Genomic DNA, 21,478 nt, shown 5'->3' with positions numbered 1-21,478 from the left:
GCAATAGTGGCAAATCCTTCTACCCTATTATCACAAATTTCAACAAAAGCCTCTTGGTTTACTGTCTTAGACATTAAGAATGGCTTCTGGTCTATCAAGGTTAAACGTGAAGACCAGTGGAAATTAGCTTTACTGTAAATCAAATCCAGTATACATGGGAAAGGATGCCACAAGGACTGCACAACAGTCCTGCAATCTTCCACAGAGCTGTGGAAGATACACTCGGCCCCCTACTGGGAGCAGGCAGAGTAGCTCACTATGTGGATGACATCATCATTGCCACAGAAGGAACACTTGACGGTCATTTAACTTTAGTAGATGAAGTCATACAGACACTAGGTAAAGCCGGCTTCAAACTAAACAGAGAAAAAGCGCAAATTGCGCAACAGGAAGTGCAATACCTAGGTTACACCCTAACCAAAAGTCACCGAGCACTAACTGAAGACAGACGTAAATGCGTTGCCGAACTGCCCCGACCTCACACGTTAAATGCACTGCAAAAAGTGATAGGGACAGCAAATTATTTGCGAGATTTCATCCCAAATTTTGCGAATACCACTGCGCCCTTATATTCACTGTTAAAAGGGAAAACAAAACCATCTGACGTCCTTGAATGGAGCGAAGAACACGATCATGCTTTTACCGATTTAAAACAAAGTTTATGTTCCGCACCTGCCCTAGGCTTGCCCAACCCAACAAAAGATTTTCACGTTCAAGTAGACGCATATGAAAACACACTCAGTGGCGTGTTAGCACAAGAGCATGGAGGAAAGCTACGTCCGATTGCACATTATAGCCGGAAAAAATCTCCAATTGAACAAGGCTTCGACCCATGCACTCAGCATGTCTTGGCGGTTCATTGGTTGTTAACAACAACAGAGCCAATTGTTGGCTTCCAGCCTGTTGTTGTGCACACAGTGCACACGCCAGTTCAAATGCTACTGCAGGGACGCATAAAAGGTGTTTCATCTCATAGATTAGCAAGGTGGCTAGCAGACATACAAGCACGTGACATAACAACAGTAAACACACGCATTCTGCCTCATCTGCTTGGAGATGTTGAGGGCCACCCACACACCTGTCAGCCTGAACAGGAAGTACCTAGTCCTGTGCAAGACCAAAAACTTTCAAACCAAACACAGGTGTACATTGATGGCTCCCGGTTTTGTAATGAGGGTCACTTCTATACTGGGTGTGCTGTGTGGGCTCCTCATCCTCCCAACTCAGACGTTGGTAAACAACTATTATTCAAATTACCGCCAAGTATGTCTGCACAAGAAGCAGAACTAGTGGCCTTGCTAGAAGCCATTAAAGCTTACCACGAACCACTTTGCATATACACAGACAGCCGTTATGCTTTTGGGGTAGTGCATGATTTTATGGCACAATGGCAATTGCGAAAATTCCTCACTTCTGCAGGAACGCCAATAAAACATTTCAGCACCATCACTGAAATTTGGCAAGCAATCAAAGTGCGTGAATCTTCTATCTCCGTCATCAAAGTACGTGCACACATAAACAGGAACCCCAACGAACACGAGCAAAACAACAACATTGCCGATAAATTAGCCAAAATCGCAGCCACGGAAGGAGACGAGTGGCAACCAGACAAACTGCCTGCACCTGCGGTGAGTGCGGTCCAAATCACTCCCATCGACCTTAAACAATATCAAAAAGATTTGTGGACAGCTGAGGGAGAGATTGCACCACACTTACAGCAGGATCAGTTAGTCAGTGTCACAGAGGGCATAATACTCAGAGATGGGAAATATGTGGTTCCAGAAGCTCTTCAAAAACCCATAATCAAACTGTACCATGAATATGCCCATATATCAGCTGCTAAAACACAGCAGTTGATACAAACACAATTTTGGTGGTCAGGAATGACTTCAGATGTCAACAGGTGGTGTAGTACATGCATAGTTTGTGCAACAGTTAATCAGGGCAAACCCGGACGCACTAATCTACGCAGGCCAGACCCACCTAAGGGACCCTGGGAATCCTTACAGATGGATTTCATTGGTCCACTCCCCAGTGCCAAAGGGGGATATCGTTATTGCCTGGTGATCATTGATAAATTCTCTAAGTGGGTGGAAGCAATTCCCACCCGCAATAACACTGCAAACACTGTGGCACGGGTGATGGCCAACCAAATCATTCCACTTTGGGGTGCACCCGTCCAAATAGAGTCTGATCAAGGAACACATTTCACTGGGCAAGTAATGAAAAACATGTTTAAAATGCTTAACATTAAACAAAAATTTCATATTCCTTACAGACCACAAAGCTCAGGTATGGTGGAACGCATGAACCGTACCATCAAAGAAAACCTAGCTAAGCAAATCACACAACATCAAAACAGGTGGACAGATGCCTTACCAACCGTCCTCACTGTACTACGTGCAACCCCATCTAAAGCCACAGGCATCAGCCCATATGAGCTCATGACCGGAAGAATCATGAAGCTCCCGATTGATCCAAATGTCTCCCCAGCAGACCTGGGACCTCTCATGCTTGCAACACAACAGACTGTGCTGGGCCAATTACAAGAAAGGCTCAGAGTACTACAGGCACAAGCCAAGCTAAAACAGCAACAGTCAGACCTAGCGAATGACATGCAATTTAACCCAACCTCTGAAACAACATTTTCAGAAGGAGAAATGGTAATGGTGCGCGTCTTTGTAAAGCAAAGCACATTCGCTCCAAGGTGGCATGGACCATATGAGGTCAAAGCGGTCTGCAACAGCTGTGTGGCTGTGGCTGTCAGAGGAAAAACAAGATGGTATCACATGTCTCAATGCAAACTGTACAAAGGTTCAGCTAACCCATAAACTGTATTTTTTCTGTTTCAGGATAACCTCTGCAATCCCATGGAGACCGGACACAAGGCAGGTGTCCGGACCTACCTGCATCAAGCTGGGTCAACGGGTATCGCTCACACACACATTAGGATGCGGAAGATGGGTATGGAAATACATTAAGGGGCCATACACCTCACAAATTCTCATTACACCCAAAGAAGTAGTTACATGGCCTCCGGAGTAGCACCGAACTAAATTGCACGCCACAAATCTGTTGTAAATTAGGTTCCACTCATCCTGCATACATAAACATGTCAATACACACACCAGCATGGCCATCCCAGCACAATATCACTGCCTGGTATCAATTAAAGTTATATCCAGGAGCTAAAGAAGGTGGGATGCGCACTTTATATGAGAAGAACAATGATGGCATAGACCCTAAAATCTGTTATTTTGTTAACAAATTGGAACCTGCCACATATAGGTGCATCCACACAGAAACACTAAACACCACATACATAAGTTACACAGAATATAAATTCAATTTAACATTATACAGACCCTATGACAATAGACCCAACCCCTTAATCTGGACTAGCCGAAAGGAAGGGATTTATTGTGTAGGAAAATGTCAAATAAGCGAAAACAATTTCACTAGCCCACAAAACTGTTCATGGACTGCTAATCACTGTTTTAATTTAACCACCTGTGGGTATAGTAAACCAAAGCAATGCCCAAAGCTATATCCAATTCCTCCTGGTGGACTTATCAAAGGGAACATTAATAAGACTTTGTTTCATGATGTAAATTTGGTGATGACTCATGTAACTTACAACCTATCCAATATTCTAACTGCCTATACAAAATATTGCAATGATGATGATGATGACAAAACGTATACATGGCTACAGTCACGAATCGATGATTTAATTTCTGATTACAAAGACAGACTTGCTGTCAAAATACCATACACTCGTTCCAAACGAGATCTGCTTGGAAATATTGCAGGCCTTTTTGGTTCAGTCAATTCTATAGTCAACACCTTCAAAATAACTAAACAATCTCAATTTTCAACATGGATGACAGATCAGGTGGCCACTGGTTTCCAACATATCACCAATAGTAATGAAAATATAATCAAAGCGGTTAGATCCGAAGCACAGGCGCTTCTGTTGGTCAGCCATGCATTATTTAATCAGACCCGTACCATCGAACGTGACTTAGCCTGCAGATCTTATGCACAAGATCTATTTACTGCTGCTAGACAGGAAATTCTAGATCTCCGTCTTCATAAGACACCTAGACACGTTCTAAGTGACCTTATAGATATCTTAGATTTAGACAGATGGCAAACCTCAAACAAAATGAAAGATATCAATTACTCTGAGTTATTAACTACCATTATGATGTATACTGGAAATGAATGTACTGGTTGCCTTGGGTTTTTGTCACCTTTCCTTTAATTCATCCAGACCAAGTATTTCCAAATTCCACTACTGTACGCTCTATTGGTGTAGTAGTGAATGATCAGATCATCAAATGGGATCACCTTATTGGGTATATGACCTTGAAGGGTACCGAGACACAATATACCAGCCGCACTTGCTGTCATGAAACTCACCATTATGTTGTTTGTACATGTAACACCTTACAACCCTTTTCTTCCAATGACACTAAACTCATAAATGTACAGTCATTACATGGTCATAATGATGCTATTCAGGTATCTCATACACAATGGTGTGTTGTCAGCGAAATGAATTCCTTCGCCTACGGGGGGTTGTCCTGCCCTGCCAATCACTCTTTTTGCCTTGAAGTAACCGAGGACTTTTCCATGGGGCAGATAAACATTCTGGGGCGTATACCACTGGACGCAGAGGCTTCGCCATGGTGGGATGACACCTTCTATGAGCAAAGCACACAGGCTGTGGTCGACACAATGGAACTCGCACGTAGAATCATCCAACAAACTGAGTACCACCTTGCCCAAGCACAGGTGGAGGCTAACTTAGCCAGAAAGACTGCAAAAATACTGTCCAGCTCATCCACCCGCTCTGCACAATACACTTACACTTGGTGGGACTGGATAATCCGTGGATGTACGGTGGGATGTGCTGTGATTTTCACTTCTACACTAGCTCAGTGTTGTTACTTCCGATGCCTCATTCGATCCGTGAAGAGATCAAATGAAGTTGCCCTGGCACTAAGCTCACTACAAATACCCATGCTACAAAGACCGAAGTGAGGGAGAAACCTCTACTTTGACTTGGCACCTTGAATGCCTAATAGTGACCACGCAGAAACTATTGAGTTGCCCGCGTGGCCAGAGAGCGGACTGTAAGGTGGGGTGCCAATGTGTTTGCATTTAAAGGCAAAGAGCAAATGCTTCCTGAGGCACCACACCCCACTGAGCAAAGACTAAAAACCACACCTCATTGTTGCCCCTCCACATCTGTCCCATTCTCTCCCTCTCCTCCTCATCCATTTCCTTTCAGCCCAGAATCACCCCAAACTCACCTAAGATCTGTATGTAACAAAAGACCATATCTGATGTATAGCAAATGCTTCCCGAGGCACCACACCCCACTGAGCGAAGACTGAAAAATCACACCTCATTGTCGTCCTTCCCCCATTCTCTCCCCTCTCCTCCTCCTCATCCATTCCCTTTAAGCCCAGAATCACCCCAAACTCACCTAAGATCTGTATGTAACAAAAAGACCATATCTGATGTATACAAATAATGCAACTTGTGTAACATGTTTGGTATCATTTAAAATGTCTCGGTGCGTCTGGTATAGTGTTTTGTCCCCAGGTTTATAAAACTTAATGACAACAAAGTTATAAGGTCTATGCCAAATACTGAATAATTCTGGAGGTCTATCCCCCTCCTTGAAGGTTTAACACCAGGAAGCCAAGAACCCTTACACCCCCAAATTCTCATTGAACAAAGGATAATACCATTTGGTACACAATGTGTATTCTGTCTGGATATTTAAGGAAGGCTGGCCCAGAGCTCAAGGTTCTCTGTAGTCAGATGATCCCACACCTCAATGTGTGTAACTGTAATAATAGGAATCTGCATTCAGATTTCCCATGCTTTGCAATTACATGTACTTTTCTCAACTGCCAGGTATGTTCTTTGACTTGCTTCTTTAACTTGTGTTTTAAATCCTACCTGGCAAATAAATTGTTACTTTTTGATTTATTCTGTATTCCTCTGAAATCATTTATATCAATACTGGGTCTTTAAAATAGATGAAACCGCTCTGGAGGAACCGAGCAGGAGAATCCCATTTTAAGAATCATTTCTATCATAACTGAAGCTTTAATGTAGGAGGAAGCCACTTAAAGACTATCAGTTTGAATCTCATTAGAAACTGATCAAAAGGTAAATGAATAGAAGAGGATTCAGAGTAATCAATAACTTAAATGATTAAAATAAAAGAATAATCAGAAAGAATTTAGAGCTTTAATCTAAATCAGAGGTCAACTTAAAATTGGAGTCAGATTAATATAAAATTGAGTCAGATTAATATAAAATTGAGTCAGATAAAATTAATAACGGGATGAATTTGTAAAGTGCAAATTATTAACAATAATTGCTTTACTTCAGTGCTCAGAAAAGACAGAACAACGCAGAGACCTTCAAGGGGCAAATCTATGTATTTTTAGCAGTTTTGCCTGCCATTTTACAGAGATTTGACTTTATTATTATTATTTTAGCATCTATTCTATTCCATGTAACGCAGGCGTGTGAATGAAAATTGCTTCATTGCACATAACAAGCTCTAAAATATGATTACACACTAGTGCACAATGAGTTCGTAGACCACAACAACTTTGTTTCGAGAGACCATCCCCCAGCATGACAAAAAAAAACCTGAGTTAACTTTGCACTTTCTCCAAGAATATTTTAAAGTTTATGATAGAGTTCCACGGTGATCGTGTCACATTATATATGGACTCATTTGTTTTTTGTGAACATTTGATGTTTTTATATTCTGTTTATTTCATGAAGTTAGGGTAAGAAAGTGAAAACATGATAAAAGATGATGTTCTTTTTACAACTGAAGAACTAGAGGTGTGAATCTTCACTGGCCTCACGATTTGATTACGATTCAAAGGGTAACAATTGGATTATAAAATGATTCTCGATGCATCACAATGCATCTTTTCTTCCAATTTCTTTTTTTTGAGTTTCATCAATATTTCTTTTTACTCTATTTTTTCCCATTTGAGCTTTTTATTTATCAGCTGTTTTCAAAAATCAGGAGTCACATAACATAAACTGACCAGCAGTGTTGGGCAAGTTACTTTTAAAAAGTAATTAGTTACAGTTACTAGTTACTTCTTCCAAAAAGTAACTAAATGAGTTACTCAGTTACCAATTTTAAAAGTAACTAGTTACTTAAGAAAGTAACTATTGCGTTACTTTCAAGTAAAATTAAATTTTAAATGCTCAAATGTGACCCCACCTCTACCCCTCTTTAACGGAACTTAAAATACATGTGCATGTTCAATTATTTATGATAAATCTGAATATTATAATGAAATGGACACTTAATACAATACATTATTAACAGAAACATGAAACATTGTACACACATCTAAAAAAAAAAATGTTGCTGTGGGACAAAGTGAGACTAGCCTCCAATCAAATGCCATGTATGTAGATATTATGTTTATATAGTGGATCAATGCAAATAACAGAATAGATGTTTTGGAACTTTTGATATTTATTGCCCCTCAACAGGCCACAACTGGGCAAAATTAAATTAAGCTTGTTAAGCAATATACCAAAAAGAAATAACAAATATATACACTCTTTGTAGTGCAAATAAAACAAACAAAAATTACTGAAAAAATGCTGTACTTCAAGTAGAACAGTGTAACAATATTAGGTGCTTTCAATGTAACTGGAAAGTGCAATGTATAGCAAAACGAAGGATATACATATACAGGTAGGTAATACATAAAAATAAAAAATACATCTCCATAAAAATAAATCTCAGTACTCTGGCCATTGACAATCTTACTTCAAGAGGCTGCAGCCAGCCAACAAATAAATCTAAATTAAATTATGCTCTTTAAGCAATGTACCAAAAATGTATAAAACAAAAAAAAAATACCCTCTTTTTAGTGCAAAACTGCAAATGTAAAAAGATGCAACACAACTTTAGACATACTGTATCCAACTTTAGCTCCTGAACATTCATTCATTCATCTATACATCCATGCATTCATTATTCTATCCATCCATCTATCCATCCATCCATCATTCTATTCTCCCCATTCATCCAAGCTACCCTATCTAGCTATCCATCCACCCATTCTTGTCATTTCTGTGTCCTGTCCTGTCCGACTATGCGTTATGATGGGTCGTTCGCAATTCATGAGCGTTAGCCGTTAGTGATGATGGGTCGTTCGCGAATGAGCGTTAGTGATGATGGATCGACTCGTTCGCGAATGAGCTTTTATTGGGTCGTTCGCGATTCGTGAATGAGCCGACTCTAAGAGCCGGCTCTTTTAGGTGAACGTCGGGAGCTGGCTCGCATATCTGAAGAGCCGACTCTATTTTTACAAATTTAGCCTATAGAAATTAAATAATTATGTAATAAAAATTGAAACATTATAGTCAACGTCATTTAAAGAGCCGTTTGTGAGCCAAAAGAGCCGGCTCTTTTCAGTGAGCTGAGTCAAAAGAGCCGAATGCCCATCACTACTATGCGTGTTTTCGAACACCCGCCCAACTCTACCTCTGATTGGCTTACAATGACATTTTACTCTACCTCAGCCAATCGTCAGCATTTATGCCCTTGTCTCGTGCTCTGCCCACTAACCAAGGAAGAACAGTAAAAAAAGTATTTGCCTCTCGCTCAGAGATCTAGTTGGTCTGATGAAAAAAAAACAGCTTCATCAGTTATAGTAACGCGCCGCATTTTTTGGCAGTAACGGTAACGGCGTTATTAAGATGAGAAGAGTAATCAATTAGATTACTCGTTACTGGAAAAAGTAATGCCGTTAGTAACGGCAATATTTATAGCGCCGTTATTCCCATCACTGCTGACCAGTATGAGCTGTGTATTATTCATGGAATATCCAAATTATTAAATATTTCTATAGTTTAGAAGAGTATCACAATTTTTCAATTTATTTATTTATAAATATCTATTAAAATCACAAGATAAACAAATATGGGTGTATATATATATACCCAGATAGCAATAAGTCGGCGGTCCGCCGGCGGCGCGCCGGCGGCAGTAGAAGCGGCAGAATGGCGAGATCGCAAACACGTTCGACGGCGGTCCGCCGGCGGCAGCCGCTTTTTAAAAGCGGCAGCCGCCTTCCTACCGCCTTCGTTCCGCGGACGGCCCGCTGGCCAGCCGCCGCTCCGCCGCCGTTATATCGAAGGCGGACCGCCGGAGGCAAACCGCTTTTTTCGAGCGATCTGCCGCCGCTTATTGTATATATATATAGGACTATATTTATTTATAGCATGCAGTTTATCAAGAATAATGATTGATCAAAGCAGACATATTTCCATTTGCCGTTTTTATTCCACATTTCAAATTACAGTAACTGTCATTGAAACAATATGTCAGATCACTGAAATATAAATAACAGAAAAATACAAACATATATACACCCAAAGAAAATGCAGGTTTCCAATTAAATTTTGGTAAAAACAAGCAAAAAAAAAACACTTTTGTAAAAAACACTATTGTAACACTTACAACAATTGTAAATAATATAAAGAGGTCAGCTCTGGGATGAAAAGAATTACCAGTAAACATAAGCAATGAGGATATTTGGTACCAAATAAAGTGCAGGATATCAAATAAATTGAGGTATAACATCATATTTACAAGTCATTTCTAACAATAGGATAAGTGGTAATAATTTAGAGTAAAGCTCTGGAGTAGAATATGCCATTATAACTGCAATGCTGACCTGTGGCACAAGGATTTACAAGCTATATTTAACAATAGAATAACAGTTAAGCACACTGATGGAATGAAAGTAGATTTTTTGGTACTAGTGAAAGTGCAATATCAAAAGGTATGAAATAGTACAACCAAGCTATTTTTAATAGAATAACAGTTAAGCACACTGATGGAATGAAAGTAGAATTAACTGGTACTAGTTAAAAGTGCAATATCAAATATCAGAGGTATGAAATAGGATTTACAAACTATAATAGAATCGTTAAGCACTGACGGAATGAAATAAGCCAATACTAAAGTCACGGTAAGTAGAATATTTGCTACCAGATAATGTGCAAATATCAAGTATTAGATGTATAATCTAGGATTTATAAGCTATATTTAAAAATAGAATAGTTAAGCACTGTAACAATGAAATAAGCAGCAAATTGTATATTAAATAATTGAGATCTTTGGTATCAAAGAATGTGCAGGATAATGTAAAGTTTTACATTCAACTTAAACATGACAATAAGTGGGAACAAATGCAATTAACAGCAGAAAATCTGGCTGTTGAGAACACAGTCAATCACAATGTCTGGAGTGGTTGGGGTCTGGTTTTCCTCGACCTCCAGAATGAGGCAGTGCAAATTGGCACATCTTCAGTGATTCCTCGTGCGCCTGTATAAAAAGACAAACCATCCCATATTCATCCAAGGAGCTGCCCTGAAGGCAGGGTCATGAGAGGAAAAAAAAAAACATCCCATATTCATCCAAGGAGCTGCCCTGAAGGCAGGGTCACGAGATGGGGAAAAATAAAAAAAAAAACAGCAATTTCTAGTGAAGAGTGTGGATTGAGTGAGTTTAGTCTGACACTTTTAGCAGGGGTGTCGGTAGTCAGCCTAGGTTTGAGGGGTCGGCTGTGGGTCCCTCTCAGCTGTGCGGCGCCTTTTTCCACCTTCACGGTCAGCTGCTCCTTTCAGGTAACGCGTAACGTTAACCTGGATCGCCTCATCAGTGGCATCCTGGGTTGCCGAGTTCTTCCGGATGGCTCCTGTAGAAAATAAAGATCTGTCATTCCATTTGATTGGCATAAGGTCATACACATCTACTTAAATATAAAAAAAAATAGCCAACTTACTTTGAACAATGGTCTTCAGGAACATGTCTCTAAAACATGCTTTTTCCCTGCACCAGTCCAGGTTGTGTTAATGGAAAGGCGATTAGAGAAGATACTCTCAAGCATTCGCCACACAGTTGTCTTGAGGTCCCTCCCACACTTGATTGCCAAAAACCGAAGCTGAAAGAAAAAAAAAAAAAGGGTTACAAATTACATTTCTCTGAAGCTTCTCATAAATTTAAAATGTGACCGGCTGTGGATTCAGACTGTAGAATATGCAGTGTACAATCTTAATTTTAGATAACCCTATGGCGTTATACATATATACATCATTGTTTTGTTAGAAAAAAAACACACAAGTTATACTTAGTCTTTCTAGATGTAAAGCTTTGGCTAACTACTGTATGTAGTTAATAACATTTCTACATGTAATGTTACTAGCAACATTGCTTAACCTCAGTGTGTACTGTAAGGAGGGCAAAACAGCACGTGTTAGCTAACACTTTCTAGCCACTCTAGCTACTGGACTAGCAGCATACTGCAAGAACAATGGTGACTAACTTAGATATTTTAAAAACAATGTAAACATAATATTGCGTTACACAAAAAGGAAACATGTACTTACTTAAACGATGGTAGTCGATGACTTTGCTAACTGTAGGCTGTTGAAACTAGTACTGAGTCTGACTGTAACTCGTGATTGAATGGCAAACTTCTTCTTCTTTCTTCTTCTTTCTTTTTTTTTTTTTGTTTTTATGGCGGTTGGCAAACCAACTTAACGGTGCATTACCGCCACCGACTGGGCTGGAGTGTGAATCAAGAGATATTGGAACTTAGCTTAAAAAAAAAAAAAAAAAAAATTAAATCCTTTTGTCTAAGTCTATGTCTCTCAGATACTTAATAACAAAGTGATAAATGTTACTAGATGTTTTCCCTAATAAACCTTGCATTGTGAAATTATTCTGATTGATCATGAATGGCAAACTGAACCGAATGTGCTCTAGTCATATTGTTACGGGAGGGGCCTGCCTCGGTGGGTCCAGTGCGTCATCGAGCCACCGTTTTAGCCCCGCCCAAAAGAATCCTGAACACAGCACTGGTGCAAAACTGTTTAACGGTTTAACTACACAATTCAGTACTTCACAGTCCACAGTGCAATGTGTTTTAGCAATAAATTTTTACCATGTATAGTGTGTTTGGATTATTTAATTTTTATTGCCTTTACAGGGACTTTCACACTTTCTTAAACATTAGTACAGGTCGTAATTGCAAATGAATCCCTTACCTGTAAAAGGTAAAATAACAAAAAAAAAAAAAAAAAAAAATCGAGGTTGGAAAAAAATTATAGACAAACGAAATTTCTGCGCAACTGTGAAACCAGGGAGAAAGCTTTTTCATTGAGTTTATCCTTCACGTCAAAACGGGGACAGATGTCTTTCACTGTTCACTGATAGTCAGGCATTGGTGAAAAGTCTAACTTCATCAATTTATTCTGCTAAATTTTTCATACCCTGTATTAAATATCTATTTTTAAACCTAATCAGAATCAGAAAGATATTTATTGCCAAGTAAGTTTTACAAAAAGGAATTATTCTTGGTTTATTGGTGCATGTCTCAATGTGCATCAATCAAAGAAATATAAACAATTTTCACCTAAGTGCATAAATAATTCAATATATTTTACATATATTACTGTATAATCGCTTCAGAGTTTCAAAGTAATTTAAATGTCATTTCCTAAACCTTACCTTATCATGGAATCAAGAGTCAAGAATCTGTTATAAACCCTAATGGCTTTGGAGCAAAAAATAATAATAGCCAAATGGCTGGTCGATTTTGAGAGTCAAGCTGTGACTGTATTTCAAAGCGGCTTGCCGCCGGCCGGCCGCGGTCGAATTGCCGCCGGCCGGCCGCGGTCGAATTGCCGCGAGGCAACCGCCAGAGAAATGACGCGGGCGGCCCGCCGTCTGACCGCCGGTGGCATCTCGCAAGAAATGGGCGTGACGAATTCGGCGGCAAACGCTGGATCACCGCCAGTGGGACGCACCTATAGCCGACAGCTTGGGGACAGCGGCAAAAAGAAGCCGTCGCGGACATTTTTTGCTATCTGGGTATATATATATATATATATATATATATATATATATATTTGACCCCTTTCAGCCTTCAGAACTGCCTTAATTCTACGTGGCATTGATTCAACAAGGTGCTGAAAGCATTCTTTAGAAATGTTGGCCCATATTGATAGGATAGCATCTTGCAGTTGATGGAGATTTGTGGGATGCACATCCAGGGCACGAAGCTCCGTTCCACCACATCCCAAAGATGCTCTATTGGGTTGAGATCTGGTGACTGTGGGGGCCATTTTAGTACAGTGAACTCATTGTCATGTTCAAGAAACCAATTTGAAATGATTCGAGCTTTGTGACATGGTGCATTATCCTGCTGGAAGTAGCCATCAGAGGATGGGTACATGGTGGCCATAAAGGGATGGACATGGTCAGAAACAATGCTCAGGTAGGCCGTGGCATTTAAACGATGCCCAATTGGCACTAAGGGGCCTAAAGTGTGCCAAGAAAACATCCCCACACCATTACACCACCACCACCAGCCTGCACAGTGGTAACAAGGCATGATGGATCCATGTTCTCATTCTGTTTACGCCAAATTCTGACTCTACCGTCTGAATGTCTCAACAGAAATCGAAACTCATCAGACCAGGCAACATTTTTCCAGTCTTCAACTGTCCAATTTTGGTGAGCTCTTGCAAATTGTAGCCTCTTTTTCCTATTTGAAGTGGAGATGAGTGGTACCCGGTGGGGTCTTCTGCTGTTGTAGCCCATCCGCCTCAAGGTTGTGCGTGTTGTGGCTTCACAAATGCTTTGCTGCATACCTCGGTTGTAACGAGTGGTTATTTCAGGCAAAGTTGCTCTTCTATCAGCTTGAATCAGTCGGCCCATTCTCCTCTGACCTCTAGCATCAACAAGGCATTTTCGCCCACAGGACTGCCACATACTGGATGTTTTTCCTTTTCACACCATTCTTTGTAAACCCTAGAAATGGTTGTGCGTGAAAATCCCAGTAACTGAGCAGATTGTGAAATACTCAGACCGGCCCGTCTGGCACCAACAACCATGCCACGCTCAAAATTGCTTAAATCACCTTTCTTTCCCATTCTGACATTCAGTTTGGAGTTCAGGAGATTGTCTTGACCAGGACCACACCCCTAAATGCATTGAAGCAACTGCCATGTGATTGGTTGATTAGATAATTGCATTAATGAGAAATTGAACAGGTGTTCCTAATAATCCTTTAGGTGAGTGTATATTAAAGCATTAATCATTATTAGCTCTTAACCGATTATTCAGCTTGTGCCCCGACTTAAAATGTTGTATTAAATGTGCTTACAAACAATAAAGAGAAAAAAAAATCATCTTTTAAAGACACCTCTAAATGACATTCACTGAATTAAAGGGGAAAAAATACTTAAGTTTAATTCAGTAAAGAAATTCAATGCAAAAAATCCTATTATCAAGTGTTTTTATCTTGTTTTATATTTAAAATTGTCTACAAATCCTTAAAACAAGTTACATTTACTTGAGAAGCAACATATACGATTTTTTTTTTCACTTGGTTATACTTCTGCGAGTCCAGTAAAGACAAAATGTACTTGTATTCAAGATCTATTCTCTAAAAGCAAGTCAAAATATCTTATATGCTGCTTCTCAGGTGAATGCATCTTTTTTAAAGGATATTAAAATATTTGTATTTTTTATATTATATTCAACATTCTCAGATGATAAAAAAATGTCTTCTGCAGTATAGCTACTGAAGAAAATGTACGCTGTTTTAATGGTGTTTTAGATATTTGTATAGGGAAACAAGCCAAAACAAAAAGAAATAAAAAATGCACCTCTCACCTTTCTGTTCACATCAATCTATTTTTAACAAAAAAACAATCTCTTATTAAAAAAGCTGCATATTGGCAATTATATTCACGATAAGAAATGCACAGTGACGCATAGATGATTATGATTCAATAAATCGTGAGCCATCGCGTTATAATCTAGCTGCATTAAAGTGCATGCTCGAGGTGTGAGTGTCCCTGTGACAGAGTATTCATCAGCCAGGTGCAGTTTCAATCCCTCCCCATTAGGTTGGGGACACTGCGCAACTTAGAATTGGAGATGACCACGCATTGAAATGCCAGTTTCGGAGTTTATAGTTATTTACATGATCTGCTTCCTTATTATTTGAACTTTAATAAAGATATAAAGCATTAAATATAACTGCATTTCAGATTTAATGCCAGGGTGTTTCCTTTAAAGAGCTCCGGCTCCGCTTATGCCACAACGAGAGTGCATCTGTATTTACTTATTTGGTATTTTTGTATAATTCCCTCATACTTTGGGATCTACATCACCTGAAGCAGTTTGGAAAGTTTAGAGTGTGGCTGGACTGTGATCTGTGTAATTCTTCCTCTCCTCAGTCAGGCACGAACTGCAGTGCTTCTCTCGTGCATCATCATTAGTTTAAAATGATCTCATGTTACATTTAAATACTGTAAAAATGACTATTCGACAACGAAAATTTTTGTCAACAGTTTTTTGTCAACGTTGTCGATTAATGCAGACATAGCGTTTCTGCCCTATTTACTACCTATATATCCCATGTTTCATTAACTTATATATTAACTTCGAAACCAAACATCTTCAGAGCACTCATGCTCATAAGTGACATTTTATTCAAAACTGTATTAAGAGGAAAGGTAAGCAGTTTCCATCCTTTGTAACATTCGCTAACAATTCGAAGAGCTAATCCTCTCACATGTCCGTAAACTATCTCCTGCACAATCCTCCGCAGTCAGCCTTTATCCCTCTTGGAGGCTTGATTATCCTGATAAGGGACCGGGTGTGTAGAATCATGACCCTCCGCCCTTCCACAATTGCTAATACAAATAATAAACTAAGAGATATATAAAGAGAGTAATAGAGAAGGAAGGGGAAATTGTCTGTGAATGTGCATTTGGGTATGATGTATTATGTTATTTGGGAACTGGATGTTATAGCTGGGGTCTGAGGATATGTGCGTGGTCTTGGTGTGGATTTGATTTGAAAGAGGTTAAAAATATATCCCATGTTTCATTAAAGGCTGATATATTGCTTGTTTTGTAAGAGGTTATGTTTTCTATTGAGATGTATCCTGTGAGTAGATTAATCCAGTGAGTGATGTGACAAGAATTCTTGGATATCCAGTTTTGAAAGATTACTTTCTTAGCAACAGTTAGAGAAATGAGTAGCTGGTTTTTATATTTATTTGGTAGAGTAATTTGTGTCGTATCACCCAGTAGACATAGTAGCCCAAGGTTTGAGAGAGTTTGTTAGTTACTGCTATCCAGAGGGAAATAATAATTACATGTATACATACCTTGGCCTTTCTCTGTCGATGTTTTAAACCTGCATGTGAAGTGTCCATCTCTATAAATAGCTTAGTCACAGTGGGCAACAAACTCCAGGCGGATTGGTTTTATTTAACCTCTAGAGTGCGCCGTTATATTGTTGAATCCCTCCAGAGCCACGGAGAAATTAATCCAAAAATAATTCTTGGAAAATATCTGTTTATTTTGTCCACCGGATAGTTCTGAATCAGTAAATCCGATATATCATTTGACCTCTAGTTTAAAGGCAGAAATGTGAAACTTATTTAAAGGAAAGGTTCACCCCAAAAAGGACATTTTCTCACCCTCAGGCCATCCAAGATATATCGGAGTTTCTTTCTTCATCAAAACAGAATTTAAGATTTGTAGGATTTCATTTAAGGCCGCCTCTAATGCATGACGAGGGATGGTGTAAGCTCATTGATAAATTCACGTGTGGAGGAGGAGGCAGAAGCGCGTCCTTTTTTACAAGAGAAGGAGCGCTGTACAAAAGTTTAATTGTCTTTGCTGTAGATTTGTATTTGTTTAAGTTTATTTTTCAAAATGTTTGTTTGGCGTGTGTATCCTGGATGCTTTAACATTCAGAAACCCCAAAGAAAATGCACGCATTAACTTTTCATCGATTGCCTATACATGATCATGAGCGATTAGAGCTCTGGCTTATCACGCTGAACCTGGATATCAGTACACCCCTACATTCTCTCAAATATTGGAGGATGTGCAGTGAACATTTTATCCCAGATGATTTCAGACCATCGATATAAACAATGGGTCAATATCTGAATTCGTCGGCTGTGCCTGTGCTGTTGTTCCAACAAACTCAAGTATGTGTGAAATCTTTGTCATTGTCACACCTCCCTCAGCGCTCCGTTCCTCATCACCCGATTTCTAATTCATTGCACCTGCACTCAATTTACTCGCTCATCACTGCCTGCATAAATAACTCCCCTTTATGCCACTTCACTGTCAAGTCTCATACAAAGGACTCTAGTTTGACAGCGCTGCTCTCACACAGTATTTATTTACCTGTCTGTATTTGCTCTTGATCTTCGTCAATATCTGTTCAGTGCTTACCCTGCTGTTTTGCCTGTTACCTCTTATTCAATTCTGTGGACATCAACCTTGTGAATCCCTCTTCATTTTGTGAAGCTTCTCTTCTGTGTGATATCACCTGTACCATTGATCTCACTGTGTAAATCCTGTGAATCTCAGTAAATGCTCTCACACTTGGTTTCACTAACTTCAACTTGTGTGGCTTGAATATCTGTCATATAGCCTATATATTTCTGCTAACGAAAAAGCACAAGTAGATAACGCAACGTCATTGCTCCGAAATAAAGGATGATTATTTACTGCAGTAATGTTTTATTATTATTTGGAAGTTATTTTTTATTTGATATTGTTTTGAATTGAATGTTTGTGAATGGTGCTTGGTCTGTGCAAGTTTCTATTGTAAACAATGACACGCTTCCTTCCTCCTCCATGCGTGACCTTACCAATGAGCTTACATCATCCCTCTCATGAGTGCACATCACAGAGATGTAAGGAAGCAAACATTTGTAGTTAAAAAGTAGATAAGTATCGTTTTGTTTCTAAAAATAGTCAATCATTTAGGTTCAGAAGGGTTATACATGAGTTATTACTCAGCCTTTAGCCTCTCTTAACCCAATATATTTGTCACCGTGTCACACTGACAAATCCTCCCCACCTGTTTTTTCAGTACATATCCGTAATTAAACTGCCCACCTGGCCAAAGCCATCCACAAGTGTCCTTTATTTTCCCCAAAGGTTTCAATCAGTTCTCACTATGTGCTTCATTTATTTACCTCCCAAAGCTTTAGGGAAATAAGATGAAAGCGTTGCATAACATAGTTGCAGAGTTGAATTTCACTTTATTTTCTGCCACTTCTTTGCACATTTTGACAAGAGATTAAAACTTCAGTTTCACCAGCCTCTAGTCTATCAGTTTCAGAGGGTAATTATTTTTGGGGGATCTGAAGGCTTCATATACATAATAAGGGCAGTGGAATGTGACTGAACACAGCAGGGTGAGGGTAGAGGAGGCAGTGATCTCACAGCAATCATCCCTATACCTTCAGCGTGTCAGCATCAAGCATCTGGTTCTTATGCATAGCTATGCATATTGATAGCATGGGTATGCACAGGGATACTTCATTGCCTTCCAAGGGCAATGGATGCTCCCTGTCTGTGGCGTTAAAGGGAAAGTTCACCCAAAATTGAAAATTCTGCCATTTACTCACCCATAGGTCTTTCCAAACCCGTATGACATACTTTCCTCTGTGGAACTCAAAAGGTGAATAATTGAAGAATATCCTTGTCATGCTTTTAAAAAAATAAAAACAAAAAAGGCAAGGAATGAGGCTGACAATTTTAAAAATAACAAAAAAAGCACTATGAAGTATCTCAAAAGTGTCCTCTGAACACATATAATTGCATGAGAGACAGACCAATTCGGTTATAATACTTTTTTACTGATAATCTTACCCTCTTGTGGGCTTCCTCTCTATATCAGTAAGTGTTTCAGAGCCTTTTTTGCCTATCCAGTCACAGGTAAGTTTAACCACTAAGTATCCTGGCCATTTCTGTCCTTTTTCACTTGAAGAGCCAGAGATAACGAGCTTTCAAATCATGGCCCAATGCGCACTGCGTAGCCTCTTGGCCAGTCTTCTGAAGGTTCAACGGGCCACTTTGGAATCGATAGAAGCCCATCAATTAGCAGAGCTGCAATAAGTGATGGAGTTTTTACCCTGGAACCTGGTCTGCAGCTGGTGACCCATTCAGCCACTTGACATACTGTGCCAGAGCCCTACTTCTGAGCCCTGAGTTTATTTTACAACCATTGTAGATGTTCATTTTTCTGCTATTCACAGTATAAAAATGGAAAGACCGCAGTGTTCTTTTTATAGATCCTAATTTGTGTTATTTATTTGTTCTTTTATGGTCACTGATTGGCAAACCAAACTGCTAATGTGCATAGAGACACGTCTTTAACTGCAATTACTCCTAATGCGTGCATAAATATTTGGAGTACAGTTGTAAATGATCAGAGGACTTCTTTAACCAGATGTTTATGAGTCTAATTATTGTGAAATGAAAACAAGAAATTAAAATTGACACTATTTGCTTTTTTTAAAGAAATGGTTCACCCAAAAATGTAAACTTTTGTCATGTAGTAACCCTTATGTTCTAAATCCATTTGACTTTGTTCTGTGGAACACAAAAGCACTTAGTCTGTCACTATTCACTTAGATTGCATCATTATTCTATGCAATTACTGTGACCGGTGACTGAGGCATCTTTTGTTTTCAATGGAAGTAGTAGTCATACAGGTTTGGAACAACTAAAGGTTGATTAAATTACCATTTTCTTTTTTGGATGAACTATCCCTTTAATTCACATTTCTGGATCTCATGTGAAAAATTCATTAGATTCGTCAAAACAAAAGGTTTGTCTTTGTAATCTTTGGAAAAAAATTACGTGTTGGTCTTAAATGACTATCCTTTTCAGCTGACATTAACAAGCTCTATTATTTTTAACCCTTCCAAACACCTGTCATAAAGCCCCTTTTTATGATCCAGTCAATTCCTGATGGATATTGACTGAATTGATTCATGCCCTACATTTTAAGTCACACATTATAGAAATAAAATCGGTTTTGAACTTCATTTCATATTGACTTGAACTGAAGGTGTCCATCTTTGATATGTTAAGCTGTAGAACAAGTGGGATTTAACCTTAAAATGTGCTCCTTGTGGAGTTGAACATGATGGGGCAGTCAGATGTTGTCAGCCGTTGAAGGCAATATAATTAATCTCATTGATGGAGGTTATCACGCTCTAGAGCTCAGTATAGGCAGTTGTCTTCCCTGTGCTTCCTTACTGTAAGTATTCTTTGCATTGTGTAAGTCAGCACTTCCAAATGTGTGCATTACTGTCAGTTATTTGATATCTTTACATTAAGTCTGTAGGGAGGATTGCATTTCTTTGCTTTAGAGCCATCAAGGAGCAGTGGAGCTTCTGGAATTATTATTTTTTTTGTCAGACTGTATTGCAAGACATAAATAATGTCGTTTGCATTTTATTTAGGTGTTTATTTTGTTAAATTCATGTTCCTCCACTTCTTAACCACTCAGTCTACACCACGCTATCGTTCAGGTAGAACTATTATTTCGACCACTAAAGATAGCTTCACTAATAATCTTCCAGATCTATCTCATACACTCAATAAACCCCAAATCCCAGAAGAACTTGATGAAGTAACAAAAAATATAAATGCAGTCTTCTCTAGCACTCTTGATATTGTCGCCCCACTTCGATTAAATAAAATTAAAAAAATAAGCCCTGCACCATGGTACAATGATCACACATGCTCTCAAGAGGGCAGCTCGGAAAATGGAGCGCATGTGGAAAAATACAAAATTAGAAGTATTTTGTGGTGCATGGAAGGATAGTGTCTGTAGATACAGACAGGGACTAATAGCTGCCAGGTATATTTTAGTAAACTCATAGAAAATAACCACAACAATCCAAGATGTTTATTCAGTACTGTGGCTAAATTGGTTAGGAATAAACAACAGAACCAGATATTCAATCACAGCACAAGAGTAATGACTTCATGAATTTCTTTACAGATGAAATTGAAATAATTAGAAATAAAATTGGAATATGCAATCATCTGTCATAGCACCTCAGAAAACAGTGTCTAATAATTTTCCTCACGTGCAACTTCAGTCCTTCTCTGTCATAGGTCATGAAGAGCTAACAAAACTTATCGAAACAAAAGCCACAACATGTTTGTTAGATCCTATACAAACTAAGCTCTTAAAAGAGGTATCTCCTGTAATTTCAGAACCTCTTTTTAAAATTATTAACTCCTCGCTATGCTTAGGATATGTCCCAAGAAACTTTAAAATGGCAGTTATCAAACCGCTTATTAAGAAGCCACAACTTGATCCTGGAGAACTGGCTAATTATAGACCGATTTCAAATCTCCCGTTTATGTCAAAAATACTAGAAAAGGTAGTATCCTCACAAATATGTTCATTTCTACATGTAAATAGTATATATGAAGAATTTCAGTCAGGATTTAGGCCTCAACACAGTACAGAGACTGCACTTATCAGAGTTACAAATGACTTGCTCTTATCATCTGATCGCAGCTGCATTTCTCTTCT

At 38.9% G+C, this 21,478-nt stretch overlaps 2 pseudogenes; both read left to right on the top strand.

The window, feature by feature from the left end:
* The window catches only part of LOC127631679 (replication protein A 70 kDa DNA-binding subunit-like), a 55,098-nt pseudogene that overhangs the window by 8,389 nt on the left and 25,231 nt on the right, over positions 1 to 21,478 (top strand).
* Positions 3,059 to 6,009, top strand: LOC127631598 (uncharacterized; annotated as a pseudogene).

The sequence above is a fragment of the Xyrauchen texanus genome, chromosome 38 (genome assembly GCF_025860055.1).
Source record: "Xyrauchen texanus isolate HMW12.3.18 chromosome 38, RBS_HiC_50CHRs, whole genome shotgun sequence".
NCBI classification, from domain to species: Eukaryota; Metazoa; Chordata; class Actinopteri; order Cypriniformes; family Catostomidae; genus Xyrauchen; species Xyrauchen texanus.
Note: the sequence above shows the minus strand (reverse complement) of the source record. Positions and strands in the feature narration are given on the sequence as shown.